This window comes from Lygodium microphyllum, unplaced genomic scaffold, assembly GCF_053477565.2.
Source record: "Lygodium microphyllum isolate KBCC unplaced genomic scaffold, Lygodium_microphyllum_v1.1.10 scaffold_944, whole genome shotgun sequence".
Classification (NCBI taxonomy): Eukaryota; Viridiplantae; Streptophyta; class Polypodiopsida; order Schizaeales; family Lygodiaceae; genus Lygodium; species Lygodium microphyllum.
The window spans coordinates 1-11,000 of NW_028230363.1; the positions used below are offsets into that span (position 1 = coordinate 1).

Consider the following 11,000-nt stretch of genomic DNA (forward strand, 5'->3'; position numbering starts at 1 on the left):
CACATTGTCATCAGACTTGCCTTGCAGAAGAAATTGCATCATCCCTTTATAAACTCGTATGATCTTCTCTTTGCTTTTTGCACTGTTATACAGAGCCTGGTTATGTGCCTGCAATAAATTCCCAGTGCTGTTTTGTGAGGCATCAACCAGAAAAAGGCCTCTGCAACCAGTAAAGGCTTCTCTATTCTCTTTGCTTTCAAAGTTGCTGTGAAACAGTTACCAAATTCAGAATTCTGCACAGTTATTGTGAACACCAATTCTTTGTCAAGCACAGAGGTTTTGATTTTCCAAGTCCCTGACATATCCATGAATGGCTAACATGAAGAAGTTTTGCAACAGTATCACCTCCTGCATCAAATATAAAGGTAACTCTCTCTGCCCATGGTGTGTTGGTGACCTCTGCAATGCAGCAGGACAGATTTTTCTCATTTCCATCGAAGCAATAGTAATAGTAGACACTCAGTGGATTCTGCTCATAATCAACACTAGTAGGCACTGAAAGCAAATATACTAGGCCCACGGTCTGTGCGATACTGCGAGCTTGCTGAGCACTCAAGTGATGACGAGAGGCTGCGGAAACGAACCAGGAAGGTGCAGAATCCAGGTTGAAGAGGGTATTTCGGACATGATATGTGAACTTGTAATAGACGGGCTTTTCTGAAATCGATGCTTTTCCATTGAAGCCTCCTCCTCACAGCTGATTACGTCCTCTGTTTTCCAGCTCGGCGCATCGTCCTCTACTTTACGTTTACCGCAGCTTGACGATCATTATTGGTCTCCTTCTTTGATGACCTTCAGTAGGGCCTTCTTACTGGTTCCTTCCGCGTTGTCTCGGCCCCTTCATCGTAGCAAGCAGGTTGGCCGTTTCTTCGTCACTCTCCGAACATGTCAAAGTTATCTTTTTCATCTTCATCATCGTTACGCAACTCCAAATGTCCTCTGCAGTAATTGGCGGTAGAGACCATAGCTTCTAACAATGTTTGTCAGAGCTTGGCCCCTCCAAAGATGTCGAAGGCAGGTCGTTCTCTTCGTCGTATTCCAGGCGTTGTTAGAGAAGGTGAAGCTCCAATCACACAGAAGTCGCAATACTGTAATGAAAGACTCGCCGATTCTCTTGTAATTGTATTACTTTCATCCGTGATATTCTGATAAGGCTTCGGCTTCTTCTCCAATCCTTTCTCTGATTTTCCTATGCTCCGTTCCTTCCTCTTTCCTCTGTTTCAGCGTAAACTCCCCTATTCCCAGATTGCAGAGTCAATATCTGTCCTTTGCAATAGATGATCCAATGCAGCCTGAGCATCCCTGATCAAACCATGTTTAGACGGCAACCCATCACTAGCACCATAACCTCTCTGCACTCCTCGTTGCTCTCCCCGTAGCCTCTATTTTCTTTCCTCTCTGATCGCTCCCATCAATCTTGAGCTTAAAGTGGATGCCTAGAGGATAAATCAAACACGGAACGTCGACTGAGTGGCTGTCACATGCTCGCAGAAAGAATGAAGGGTGTTAAATCAGAGATTCTGTAATGTGCCGGAGAAAACCCTCAGATGTAATGGCCGGTTATCTCTCTGTCCACGAGTTGAAGTGAATGCCTCTTGAAAGAACAAAACACACCAGATTCTGAATGCCTGTTCCCCCCCAAAATACCTCTTTCTTTTCAAAATAGCTCCCCTTCCTCCCTTCATTCGTATCCTCTGTTCTCCTTTTTTCCCTCTCCCTTGTCTATTTTCTTTCCTCCTTTTTCTATTTTCCCTCTCTCTCCCAATTCAAAAAGCTCCTCTTTTCAAAAATAGATCAAAAGCTTTTCTTTTTCCAGCCTGATCCAAATCTTCTTTAACCATTCAAAATCCCCTCTTTAGCCTTTGTAACTCCCATATTATTATTCTTGGTTTAATTTTAAACCATCTATTCTAGAAAATTTTAGCTTCTTCCTTCTCCTCCGATGCGTGTGTAGTCACATATGCATGCACCTGTGTGTGCTCATGGCCATGGCCACCGTGCTCCCATGGACGCCACAAACCCAGAAGGACAGGGCCATCCTCTTTCGCTCTATAGAAAACCCAAAACCACATGATGAAGCAGCCTCAGTCATTAAGCTCAAACCGTGAATCCGTCCAACAATCAATGGCTCCTCGTCTACGAGCAATAGTGCTGATGGATTTTGGCAAGCAATGATTCCAAGCCTTTTTGCAGCAACATGTATCAAAATAGGCTGAAAGCATCTCATCATGTTCACTCATGCGCAGAAAATAAATGTAAACACAACAACTAAATATGTACAAAGTACCAAATCCCATGCACAACTTTTGGGTGGTTTACACACCTCGAATGCGCAGCAATACGACATCCACCCCCTCTAATCCTGCGCATCCTCCGGATGGGCCAACTACCCATGATCATTATCATCAAGATCCACAAACAAATCAATCTCTTCATTATGCATTTCCGGTAGATCAACAAGATTTTCAGCCATATCATCTGCCTCTTCCATTGGAGTTTCTTGTCGTTGCTCTTCTCGAAACTTCTTCCACTGCATAATCCTCATCATCTCTTTTCTTGAAAATCTTGATTCTTTTTCCAGCAATAGGCACTCTAAGCACTGTCCCATCCAATTCTGTCAGTTCATATGTTGCATTATCAAAGACATGTCTGACTATGTATGGCCCAAACCATCTTTTCACCATCTTTCGAAGTGCAGTATGCTGATTTTCAAGGCTGCTATCAAAGACCAATACCCAATCTCCCTCTTCTATTGCTCTAGGCCGCAAGCGATGCCTGCTATCAAACCTGTCCTTGTTCCTTAGTCTAGCAACTTTCAACCTGTCAATAGCTAGCTGAATATCCTCAGGTCTCCTCTCCAACTGTCGAATCCGAAGAGCTAAGAGCTCCTCTCTCGTCAAATCCTCCTGCCAAGGTAAAACTGACCAAGTCAAAGCACAAGTCTCAATCGGCATAACAGGTTTCTGACCATACATCAACTCTGCAGGCATATATCCTGTAGTAACACTATGAGTCGTACGATCAGCCCATAAAGCAAATGGTAGAAGTCTCGGCCATTCTCCAATCCGTCCTTTGCATGCTTTGGCTAATGCTTTCACTATTGGCGGATGCCCTCTTTCACTCTTCCCATTTCCCTCTGGATTGTATGCTGTGGTTAGAGCCAATTTGATTCCTAGCTGAGAGAAAAACTCCCTAGCTTCATCTGCATCCAATTCACCACGATCCGCAGTGATCTTACCCACACAACCATACCTGCAGAAAATTTCCTCCAATAAGAACTTACACACTGCACTAGTGGTCTTCGTTCTCAAAGATCTGCCCTCAACATGATTGGTAAGATCCTCTCTAGCCAAAACAATGTACCTCATCTGCCATAGACCCATAGGCATGGTAACCAAATCAACTACCCACTTATAATGAATGCATAGCGGATAGGTCGGATGAAGCTCATCTCTATGACGCACTACTGAATACATCTGGCAGTCTCTGCAAGTCTCAACAAAGTGAGAAACATCTCTATACATGCCTTTCCACCAATATTTCTCCCTGATCTTCTCATAAGTAGCCCATACTCCTCTATGACCAGCCCAAGGACTCTCATGAAACTCCCTCATCACCTGTAACTGTGTCTCTCTATCGCAGACAACCCGCAAAGGTAATCCGCCTCTTTTCTTCGGATGCTTCCAAAGAAATCCGTCCTTGAGAAAATAACCATAGGCTTTCCTTCTGATCTTCTTGAACTCTTCATCTGTCCATTCATCTCTTTTGCTTAGTGTACTAAGGTACCTGCCAATCTGCAACCAATCTCCAACATAAAGCTCTTCTGTGAAAACCACAATATCATAAACATGACAAACATGATCAACCATAGTGGCTGAAATTTCTGCATCATCCTCTTCTGCAAGTAGAGTCTCCTCATCATCATACCTGGCTCTAGACAACATATCTGCCACTGGATTATCCTTCCCTGCTATGTGTTTAAATTCCGGATTTAATGACTTGATGTATGCAATCCATCTCAACATGGCTATATCCGGAGTAGAGCAACTCGTGATCATACCAATCAATGGCAAGCAATCTGTCTCTACCACAACTGAAGCTCCAATAAAGTACTCCTTGTCACATTTGAGAGCCGTGACAATCCCCAATAACTCCCTTTTGATTTGCGGATATCTCCTCTGTCTCTCGTTTAGGACTTTCGCCCCAAACCGAATAGCATACCTATTTCCATCTGCATCATCTTGACCCACAGCCCAACCTATGCCAATTGGACTAGTGTCAACTGTCAATACAATAGGCCTATCACAATTATAATCCGCTTTCCTGAGAGTAGGAGCATTCTGCAATAACTTCTTCAATTTCCGCATAGCTTTAGTGTGGCTCTCATCCCAATAAAATTTCTGCCCCTTTCGAAGCAGCTGATACAAACAATCTGCAATGTGTGCAAAATGAGGTATCCAAATCATATAAAACACACAAGCACCAATGAATCTCCGTACCTCAGAAGTAGTAGAACAATACTCTGCAATCTTGCCTATAGCATTCACCTTATCAGGTGAGGGTTTCCTGCCATAATATCCACACATATGCCCAACAATGACAACCTCATTCACTCCAAAAACAGATTTTTGCCCTGAAAGTGTCAAGTTCACTTCTTCTAACCTGGCCAAAATCTTCTCACATGCTGAAATATGATCAGCCACAAAGTATCTGCATCCCTGCTCATTTAGGCTCTCATTCTTCTCTTCTTCTGCACACCCCTTAATGGGCACATCATCCAAGAAAGGCATAGTAAGCTGAGGTATGTAATCACGAAGGACCTTATGCATGGCATTCATCATATGCGCAACAGAATTAGTAGCACCTTGAGGCAAGGTACACATCCTGACAAGCCCAATAGGAGTTCTCATGGTGGTTATGTCCCTACTTTCCAAAGCCAGCTGAAACTGATCATAACCTGAATACAAATCACCCAAAGAATAGATGGCACGTCCAGCAAATGCCTCTGCAAACTCATCCACAACTGGACCTATACCAACATTCCTGATGGTAACTCTGTTCACTGGCTGCATATCCTGAATAAATCGAAGAGTACCATTCTTCTTTGGAACTGTAAACCACCTGTTTGAGTATGGTGCAGATGAAGGCTCAAGGATTCCCATCCTGATTTTCTCATTCAATAAATCAATCAGCTTTGGCAAGTGTGCTTTAGGCACTGGAATAGGTCGGAGATTCCATGGAATATGAGGAATAGTAAAAATGACCATAGGAGCAACAATATCAGGATTCACACATCCAATCTCATGTGGGACAAAAGCAAATCCCCTTCCATGACGCTCAAGCATCTCCTGAAAGCATTGCTTCTCCATGGGTAACAAGAAATCACCATTTCCAATTTTCAATTCAGCAAGTGTCTCTGCTGAAAATTTATGACCAATATGCTCCGGATTCCTCAAAATTTGCTGTTTAGCAGCCCTCTCTATTTGCTGATCACTGTCAGATGGAAGCGGTACAGCAACTGGCTTCACCTTCTTATCCACAGTTTTGTACTTCGTGTCAACCCTGGCTTCATTATGCTCTTCTGCATTACATAAACCTTGCTGTAAATCAGCAATTCTGCACTCCAATGGCTGAATATTCTCAGCCCTCTGCTCTATGGACTGCATAGGAACAGCCCCAAACTCTGAATGCTGAAATATTTCAGCAGTAAACTCTGTTGGCTGAAATTTTTCAGCCCTCTGTCTCTCTGAAAGCTGATCATAACCAGCTGGAAACTCTGTTTGCTGAATTTCTTCAGCACTCAACACTCTTTGCTGAGTTACCTCAGCCTCTGACTCAATCTGTGACACAAAATCTGCAATTTCATGAAACATGTCCAGGGATTGCACTAATACATTACCATGACAATTCAGCATATCAGTTTTCAACATATCTCCCATCTCTGTCATCGTATCTGCACAAATCACACTGTCATACATACCATCTATGTGCTCATCATCCTCCAAAATTCCTGCATTTTTCAAATTTTTCTCCTTCCTGCATATATACTGCCTGGCAGCTCTAGGCAATCGAGAAGTCTTCTGATAGCTCATTGAACTGTTTGCTGAAATCCCAACATAACCGGAGGAGAAAACACTGCTGCCAGGAGGCGAGAACTCCAATCTCCTCTCCTCTGTACCACCGTCGTCTCGCGAAACGGCGGTACCTAATGAAAACCCGAATCCCTCACAGTGGGCAAGGGTGCATCTCTGAGAGTATCCCTGTTTCTAACATGATTCACACATACAGTCATAAACTGAACTGCTCTCATACCATCTTTACTGCGAATCCGTGCATAAGCAGATCCATCATCCATGACCTTTGTCTCCATGCGCATCTCTGTAATGAATGGCTGACCAAGAATTATAGGATATGAGCATGAATCCTGCACAAAGAAATGAAAATCCTCCTCTACATCACCAATAGAAACCCTGACACTAGGGCAAGCAGCATATAAATCACCTGCAGTGTTATTGGCGGCTCTCATACGCCACCCATGCTCTACATCCATAGGCCATCTGTTACTCTCATAAACTCCACGAACAATGAGATTAATCTCTGAACCATGATCAACCAATGCAACATAAGGCACCTGTTTTTCTCCAACCTTTACCATCGTCTCTGTAGTTGCCCTAGCCCAATGGCTCCGCGAAAAGTGACTACGCGGTATCAAAACAGGCTCATCAATTTCAGCATAATGCATAGGCTGAACCCTCTTCTCTACCTGTGGCAAAACAGAAGCATTGTCAACCATAACCTCATCATCATCCTCATCCAACTCTCCAATCAAAACTCCCTGTGTATCAGTAGTAGCCAATGCATGTCTTTTCCTCTTCAAGACCTCCTGAAACTGATCCTGAAACTCTCTTTTTGAGATGCCCAAAATCTCAGAAATAGTAAAAGTCACCTCACTGCCAAGTATCTTATCATTAAAGATTTTCTTCATATCTGTAGATGTCTCAATATCGGACATCAATCTGAATCCTGGTTGCTTTCTCTCTCTAGGCTCTTGCCTCTTTTCCCTCTTTTGAGCATCCTCCATCTGTCGATCTGGCCCTGATCGTGAAGACGGTCCTGCAGTAGGTGGAGTAACAAACTCACCCCCTCTAGTCTTCTTAGCTGCACTTGGATTTTCTTCATCCCTCTTACGCTTCTCCTCAACAAATACATCTGCACCATGAGATTTAGCCAAATAAGCATAAATAGAATACCTGTCAACAGGCGAGTCCCATCCTGTCTCTGATCTGATGCTAGAGCCTGCGCTAGTCAAAACAGTTTGCTGAATTTTTCCTTTGTTTGCAGTCTCCATAGCATAAGTCCATAGTGCGGACTGAGTCTCCGATCCCTTCTCAATCTGTACTCCATATGCAGAAGCATCACCTCTAGCCGTCACATAAGAAGTACGCGCAGCCATGTCCTCCACTAACTTCTTCATTCCACCTTTACCAAAGTTGGTAGCAAGTGGAGCTCCTGTCTCAGTCAACCAAATCTTACCATCTTGCCCCCAATATACCAAATTCTGCCTCCTTGCATCCTGGAAAGAGTCACAATCCCTGCAATGCTGATGCTCTGTACTATCACACCAAATACATCTCCGATCTCTCCTAGGAGCACTAGGAGCACTCCTAGGTGCAATAGGAGCACTAGAAGAAGTAGCAGGCGCAGTCGAAGCAAACTGCTCCTTCAACTTACCCACCAACTCCGCTTTGACTGACTCAAGTGTCAAATCTGTGATACCTTTGATTATGTCATCAAGAGAAGTAGGCACCGATGGAGCGGATGGTTTTGGAGCAGACGGTGTAGGCATCGGTCGTGGAATAGGAGGAATAGGTGGAGTAGAAACAGTAGGCACTGGCATAGGCCAAGAAACTGGCTGAGGAGGAGAAGAAATAACAGGGATAGAAGTAGGCATAGGAGCAGATGATAGTGTAGGTGTCATGGAACCATTCTGTAGGCGAGTCTTCCATATCCTCCTCTTGGTCAATGTCGAGACTGCATCCTGAGCATCGTGCCAATCAGTTTTAAGACCCATAGGCTTCGTGCGATCTTCAAGAAGCTCACCCAATTCTTCTTGAAGAGAAGGATCTGAAGCTTGCAAGAAAAGTTCAACTTTTTCAACATCCAATGCTCTTTGTTCAATAGCATCAAGCTGACTATACCTCTCTTCGAATTCTCGGATCAACTCCGAAGCAGCAAGACCTTTGTTTGGCATGTAGACCCACTCTCGGAATGACCGCCGAGTAGCCATACCAAAGTCCTCAAGGAAGTATTCTTCTTTTAGTGCCTTCTTAAAATCTTGCCAATGTGTATTTTGAATAAATAAATCAGTTACCTTTGTCCTCAAAGCAGGTGTGACAAGACGAAGGAAGTACTTACTCATAAGTCCAGCAGGAACTCCAAAAAACCCCATCTTGATCTCATATGTCTTCAAATATGCTGAAACATTACGCCCGTCAAATAGCTTCTTCTCACTCTCAACTGCTTCAATAGCCTTAGTCGCACTGTTTGCATTCTCCTGCTCCGAATAGAGTTGCCTTTGCTGAGACAACTGCTGTTGATGCAATTGTTCTTGCTGCTGCATATACATGGACATATTCTGCAAAATCTGTTTTAGATCCTCCGTTGAAGTACTTGACGCAGCAGCCATAGATGGAGCTGAAGTAGACGCAGCAGGAGTTGAAGAAGAAGCGGAAATAGAGGCTGAAGTGTCTCCCATCCTGAAATTTCTGCGACGCTTTCACGTCGGGTTCACCAAAGATGTCGAAGGGTTTTCGAAAGCCAAGTCGCGACCACTGAGGACTTTGAATAATTTCAGGATAGAAGGATAGATCATCAATAGTGGCGGCCTCCACAAAGGATCATATTTATATTTCTTCAGAATAGTTACAGCAGCAATAAAAGACGAGTACAGAAGATCCTCAGAGGTATATACAAGAGGTTTAGAAAACAGTTTTAGTACAAATCATAATAATGTCCAATACTTTAAGGAATTTGAAGTCACAAATCTGTTCTCGGCATAGGAGAAAAACCAGCAAAATCACTCCTTAATACGAAACATCAATACTCGGTAAGTCTTCCCTCGGGTAACAATAACTAATTTAGTACATATGAATGGAAATCTTCAGTCATGAACGGACTGGAACCTTATTCTGTCATCCAACCACGATGAGATATCATTAAATATGATGGTCACATTGTCATCAGACTTGCCTTGCAGAAGAAATTGCATCATCCCTTTATAAACTCGTATGATCTTCTCTTTGCTTTTTGCACTGTTATACAGAGCCTGGTTATGTGCCTGCAATAAATTCCCAGTGCTGTTTTGTGAGGCATCAACCAGAAAAAGGCCTCTGCAACCAGTAAAGGCTTCTCTATTCTCTTTGCTTTCAAAGCTGCTGTGAAACAGTTACCAAATTCAGAATTCTGCACAGTTATTGTGAACACCAATTCTTTGTCAAGCATAGAGGTTTTGATTTTCCAAGTCCCTGACATATCCATGAATGGCTAACATGAAGAGGTTTTGCAACAGTATCACCTCCTGCATCAAATATAAAGGTAACTCTCTCTGCCCATGGTGTGTTGGTGACCTCTGCAATGCAGCAGGACAGATTTTTCTCATTTCCATCGAAGCAATAGTAATAGTAGACACTCAGTGGATTCTGCTCATAATCAACACTAGTAGGCACTGAAAGCAAATATACTGGGCCCACGGTCTGTGCGATACTGCGAGCTTGCTGAGCACTCAAGTGATGACGAGAGGCTGCGGAAACGAACCAGGAAGGTGCAGAATCCAGGTTGACGAGGGTATTTCGGACATGATATGCGAACTTGTAATAGACGGGCTTTTCTGAAATCGATGCTTTTCCATTGAAGCCTCCTCCTCACAGCTGATTACGTCCTCTGTTTTCCAGCTCCGCGTATCGTCCTCCTTACTTTACGTTTACCGCAGCTTGACGATCATTATTGGTCTCCTTCTTTGATGACCTTCAGTAGGGCCTTCTTACTGGTTCCTTCCGCGTTGTCTCGGCCCCTTCATCGTAGCAAGCAGGTTGGCCGTTTCTTCGTCACTCTCCGAACATGTCAAAGTTATCTTTTTCATCTTCATCATCGTTACGCAACTCCAAATGTCCTCTGCAGTAATTGGCGGTAGAGACCATAGCTTCTAACAATGTTTGTCAGAGCTTGGCCCCTCCAAAGATGTCGAAGGCAGGTCGTTCTCTTCGTCGTATTCCAGGCGTTGTCAGAGAAGGTGAAGCTCCAATCACACAGAAGTCGTAATACTGTAATGAAAGACTCGCCGATTCTCTTGTAATTGTATTACTTTCATCCGTGATATTCTGATAAGGCTTCGGCTTCTTCTCCAATCCTTTCTCTGATTTTCCTATGCTCCGTTCCTTCCTCTTTCCTCTGTTTCAGCGTAAACTCCCCTATTCCCAGATTGCAGAGTCAATATCTGTCCTTTGCAACAGATGATCCAATGCAGCCTGAGCATCCCTGATCAAACCATGTTTAGACGGCAACCCATCACTAGCACCATAACCTCTCTGCACTCCTCGTTGCTCTCCCCGTAGCCTCTATTTTCTTTCCTCTCTGATCGCTCCCATCAATCTTGAGCTTAAAGTGGATGCCTAGAGGATAAATCAAACACGGAACGTCGACTGAGTGGCTGTCACATGCTCGCAGAAAGAATGAAGGGTGTTAAATCAGAGATTCTGTAATGTGCCGGAGAAAACCCTCAGATGTAATGGCCGGTTATCTCTCTGTCCACGAGTTGAAGTGAATGCCTCTTGAAAGAACAAAACACACCAGATTCTGAATGCCTGTTCCCCCCCAAAATACCTCTTTCTTTTCAAAATAGCTCCCCTTCCTCCCTTCATTCGTATCCTCTGTTCTCCTTTTTTCCCTCTCCCTTGTCTATTTTCTTTCCTCCTTTTTCTATTTTCCCTCTCTCTCCCAATTCA

General features: G+C 43.7%; 2 pseudogenes; both read right to left on the reverse strand.

Annotated features, from left to right (window-relative positions):
• Positions 1-38: 38 nt before the first annotated feature.
• Positions 39-916, reverse strand: LOC148007967 (uncharacterized; annotated as a pseudogene).
• An 8,351-nt stretch (positions 917-9,267) lies between these two features.
• LOC148007968 (uncharacterized) lies at positions 9,268-9,886 on the reverse strand (annotated as a pseudogene).
• Between the last annotated feature and the right edge of the window lie 1,114 nt (positions 9,887-11,000).